This window comes from Chenopodium quinoa, unplaced genomic scaffold (genome assembly GCF_001683475.1).
Source record: "Chenopodium quinoa cultivar QQ74 unplaced genomic scaffold, ASM168347v1, whole genome shotgun sequence".
In the NCBI taxonomy this organism is placed as follows: domain Eukaryota; kingdom Viridiplantae; phylum Streptophyta; class Magnoliopsida; order Caryophyllales; family Amaranthaceae; genus Chenopodium; species Chenopodium quinoa.
In genome coordinates, this window is record NW_018745395.1 from 1,907,774 (window position 1) to 1,913,841 (window position 6,068).

Sequence of the window (6,068 nt, forward strand, 5' to 3'; positions counted from 1 at the left end):
TCCAACATTTATTGCTTTCTTACCCCACATTTTCTTTTACAACGTGATCTATTTGCTTTTTATATTACTTGTATAAACTTAATTAATCAACATTATCGAGGCCTTCCAAAAGGAGGTTAGTTATGTATGATTAAATGCATAACGAGGGGCATGGGTGTCATTTCACGTAAATGCATTTATGAATTTAGAGTAGTACCATTGGGTGATCAATTGTATCACTGGATGATTAAATGGTATCATTGAACATTTCAGTGGTACTATTTATGTATGTAGTGGTACTATATATTCATTTAGTGGTACTCACTACGTGTAGAAATAATATCATTACGGTAGAAATAGTATCACTACATAGTCAATGGTACTATTTTAACTTTTAATGACACATTTAAAAAGTGACCCCACTTACCCATCTCTCTCCTCCTTTCTCTCACCCCCATGTACTTTTTAATATTTTAATATTTGTTATGCATTTGCAAATGCATAACTAACCTCCCTCACTACTTCCTTCAACATTATCTATGATGCTAATCTTATAAATTCTTAAATGGACGTGGTTCACACTAATTTATTGTGGACCACTAACATTAGAGAAAGTATGGTTGTTTTATTAACAAAAAAAAAAAGGGTCACTATAATTTTAAAAAAGGTCACTATGTTGAAATAAAAATCATTTTGGTAATATATAGGCCTAAGTGGTTATTTTTGTAATGAAATATTTTATATACTAATCAATATGAATAATAAAGACCACTATGCTAAAATTAGGTAATAGCGTCGTATTTCAAGTTTACAATATTATTAAACATTGTAGTAGTTTTAATAAAGGTTACTATGTTAAAAATAAGGTTACTATGTTAAAAATAATGGTCACTATATTCAATATAATGTCAGTTGCGTGTGTATAGACCTCGGGTCCACAATAATATTATTGTGGACCAGGTCCACGCAAGTGTTTTTGTGCTAATCTATCTTATACGAAGTAATACTTAAGTAGCTCTATATCGGGTTTTTAAACTTCAGCCTATTTTGGATGATAACAAGAAGTAAAATAAAGACTTGTTCTCATTAGATTATTTTTCAGTTTAGTTCATCCCTAATAAGTTTATGTCTAATGATATTGCTAATGATTTAAAGCCAAATTTCATACTTTTAAACTTATATTACAACGACAATAATAATAATAATAATAATAATAATAATTATTATTATTATTATTATTATTTATTATATGTTTTTAAAATGTTTTGGGGTTTCATGTTTTTAATACTACCTCCGGTCCAAATTACTCGCAACTTTGGGGTATTATTTGTGAGGTATAAAATATTCCAAAGTTGCGAGTGATTTGGATCGGAGGTAGTATATTTTTCATAAATATTTTAATTATATAGTATATTTTTCATAAATATTTTAATCATATAGTATATTTTTCATAAATATTTTAATATGTATATTTGTATATACACATATATATAGTAATATAAATAATCAAAGATCATTAATCCGTAGTTAAAAATCACTAATTAATAAGTTCAGTTTAGTTCAGTTCAACTCATTTAATTTCACTCAATGAGAACATGCCCTAATTAGGGTATATGGTATATCGATTCATCATGTGTTTAGTATGAAAGTGTGACAGGATTAAAAATTTGAGACTCATGGCCAAAAATCCAGAAAACTCTATATACAAAACTTTACTTAAAATTTTAGACCTTTTATCCAATTTACTCCCGCCTTGTTTTAATAAGTGTTTAATCAAACATACATGTCGAGACACTACGACGAGTTTGAGCATAATTTATATATCTAATTACTACTACTACTCAATATGTTAGTAAAATTATACTCCGTAGGAAATTGATACTCCCTCCATTTTTTTAAGTGTCCTATACTATTTGAGACTTTGACACATAGTTTTAGGCAATAGAATAAAATGCTTATATATAAGTGGGTATGGTTAGGAATAAAAATTTGAAAAAGTAAGAGAGAAAAATATGAATGAGAACCACTAAGAATATTGTGAGAGGGAGAAAATATTATAAATGATAGTTGAGTTAAAAAGAAGATAGAGAAATAATATATAACGTGAGTGGGGTTTCCACTTTTGGTAATGAAGCACCTTGAAAAACGGTCATTTTGTAGAAGTGAGACACTTAAAAAAATAGAGACGGTATTATAAAATAATACATTATAACAAATCTAGCAATGTGTTGTACAATAACACTTATTTTTATATGATTTGGGTATTTTATACCCAGCCAAGTGGCCAAATCGGAGATTGCCACGTGTCACTGGAAGGGGCTCCACCTTGGACCTTCCAGATGGTGACACGTGTCAGGTAGATATCACCGTTGATTTGGGGTGTTTGATGATCCAAAGTGGACCAATAGGAGAGTGACTCGTGTCACCCTAATAGGCGCCCAAATGGCCTCTTGGGATGAGTGACACGTGTCACTCAGATATCGCTTCTGAAATGGCGGCCTTCAAAGGCCCAAACTTTGAGGCGCCGTTTTGCGGCATGCCCTAATCCTTAGATCATCAAACCCTAGGGAGGGCACACTTCCCCAAAAGACCCTATAAATAGGGAGAATTCCCTCATTCATGGGGACGTTACGTAACACGAGACAACACGTCACATCAACCTTTATTACAGAGCTGTCGTTCTCAAAAAACAGACAGCACAATACCCGAGCTTGGAATCCGAGCAGATAACTTTACTTCTGCACGTTTTACTCCGAATACTTTACTAACTTAATCTTCGGAGGCGGACCACCGACCATCCGGCGGTCCGTTTTTTTTGCAGGTACAGGCGACCTTGCTGGATCCAGTCTTAGTGTTGTAACTCTCCCGAGGGACAAAAAACCCCGAAAAATTGTTAGTAAATTAATCAAGTCAAAATCATTATGTGAACAGAAAAAAAAAATTATATATAATACCATCATAGCAATAGTGTGACATGTCAAACATAATACCTCTATTGTTTGAGACCCGTTTTAAATTATTTACAACGATTTCACATGTTTGAGCTCTCATCGGTCATTTCTCTCTACTTAACATTTATTAGCCCCTCCGTGTTTTAACAAGTGTTACAGTTTAACTTTTTCCACTATTCACATAATGGTTTTGACTTAATTAATTCAATAATATATTAAAAAACAAATGATATCGTATATTCGTATAATACATTATTGGATTTGTTATAATGTATACTTTCATAATATGATTTTTTTTTATAATTTTATTAACATATGATTAGATAAATTAATGGTCAAAGTCATGTATTGGAAAGCGTGTTTGGTCAAACTGTAACATTTTATTAAAACACGGAAGGAGTATCATTTCCCCATCACTTTACCTATATTCTTGTGCTTGAGTGTATGAATAGAAAATGTCTAATCGTTGTAATTAATTTAAAAAGGATGTAGTACTAAATTTTACAAAGGAAAGTCATTAGTAAATAATACTACCTGATTGTCTTACATTATACAAGTATCATTTTCTTTTAAACCAATTTGTTGTACTTGTGTTTTATACGAAGTATTGCTTTTGGTATATATATACTCCTTTCGTCCCTGAATATCTAGGACGTTGAACTTTTTTTACTATTTATGTATTATTTTTTACCATACTTTTTTACTAACATAATAAAATCATATTTTATCATAAATGTTGTTAAGTAGGTGTTAATACATAGTATGAAGTTTCATTATATAATTTTAAAAGCAATTTACATTAATATTTAAATTAATAAAAATATAGTCAAATTAGTACATTGATATGTGTGCAAAGTTGATTGTATCAAATATTATACAACACAGAGAGTACATATGCTAATTGGTAGACGAGAAGAAATTTTATTAGTTGTGCATTTGTATGCACAAAAACACCGTAGCACACATATAACTTGCCTATACAAACTAGTAAAAGTGTAAAACAAAACACTTCTATTCCTGCCTTTTTGGTTTGACATGGCTGTGTACAGTGTACCTCCTGGACTACAGTACTAAACAATCTAACATTGGTCACTTTCCATTTCCACCAAGCTTTGTTCCGACCATACCATATCTCATATTCGAAATTTCCTATGTCCCTTATTTTATTCCATTTAACTTTACAAGTTCTCCAATACTTGTGCTCAAACGTTTATATCTGTAATTGTATATGCATAAAATTTAAAAAAATAATTAATATTAATAAAATATATAATAGACGATTCTAATAAAAACTCACATGAATATATTATCACTTAGAGATTAATGAAAATTCATGATAAAAGTTTTATAAGTTTGACCCATACATTAGCAATGGGGTAAAAAAAATAAGGGATGTTGGGATTGGTGTACACAGTCGGACCAACAACTGTGCAAAGGTAGCATATATCCAAACTCAACTTAATAATAACTCAACTTAATACATGTCAAGAATAGATTCGAGTCCTTCGACTAGAGTTAATCGAACCCGATTAAAATTTCATCTTACATGGATACTACAATTTGACACCTCAGTAGACTAAATCGAACCCAACTCAGTGACTTAAATTGACACCTCATTGTATAGGTATATGATAAGATGGCCTCTTTGCAATAGTTGAGAGAAATGTGGTGTTGTGAAACATTTAAGTATTTTACATACGAGTACATACAATGTATCTATTATGAAATAAAGAAAATTTTCCTAACTTTTGTACGACTTCGTGTCATTTTGTCATTATTCAAAGACCATCAATTATTATTATAGTTAAATATAATCACTATAATTGATAGAGTATAGAACATGTTAGTAACTAATTTAACAAAAAATTTAATTTGATGGTTGAGACCCATAAATATTGTTTATAATCCATTATGCCCCCTTACACGAGAGCTTGATAGGCTGAATTGTGGATGCGTTCCACTTTGAAAGGAAGGGTGGATGAGATTCGAATCTATGACACTTTTGTGTCACGGTGACTCTTGATACAATGTTAATAGATCAATTCAACCTATAAATTAAGCTGATGATTAAGGTCCATAACTATATTTTATATTTGGGCGGTAATAATTGCTTAATACTTGTAAGAATGTAAGATACTTGTAGTAGTTACTCCCTCTGTCACTACTTTTTTGCCCTATTTGACTATGCACAGTCTTCTAAACGCGTCTTAAAGCGTATCCTTATATTTGTACACGCAAAAATTATAAAAATATGATACTAATAATATTTATAATGAGACGAATCTAATAAGACCACTAGCTCATGATTGTATTATATTTAACTGTTGTGTTTGGTAACTAGCTTATTTGAGCAAAGTTAACTTATTTGACCAACATTAGCTTATTAACTATTAAATAAACTAATTCAAAGTGTTTGGTGGGTAGCTTATTTAAAGAGCTTATTTCACTAAATAAGCTCTTTTTCAAAAAGCTCAAATTCTTATGGTGAAATGACACTTAAACCCCCATTTAATTAAAAATCCTATATGAACTACCTACTCCACAATTAGTTTATTGGTCATTTCATATAATCAATCAGCTTTAAGTAATTAACTATTTATCAAACACTTTTCTACAATAAGCTGATAAAATAAGTTAGTCAAATCATTTAACACAATTAGCTAGTTAAAATCAGCTAACATAATTAGTTTCAGCTTTCAGTTTTCAGTTTTTCCCTAAACACAGGCATTGATTAACGGTAAATTATGGTCAAAATTTTTAAAATTTGACCAAAAATTGGCAATGTAACAAAAATAAAGGGATAAAGGGAATGTCTTATAATCATGACCCTCAAGAATTGAGAGGCTAATTTAAATTTTTCTATTAAGTTTGACTTATAACTACGTGCTCCCTCTCTCCTTATTTTTTTGCCTATTTTACTGTACAGGTTTTCAAGAAGCATCTTAAAACGTTTATATTTTCATTTTTATAAAAGTAAAAATTATAAAAATGTGATATTAAATCAAATCACTCATGACTTTATAATTTTTTTTATAGATTAACAGTAATTTATAGTTAAAATTTTTAAATTTTAATCCAAAATTGGTTATAGGGCAAAAATAAAAGGAAGGAGGAGTACTTATTTCTACATTGACTTAG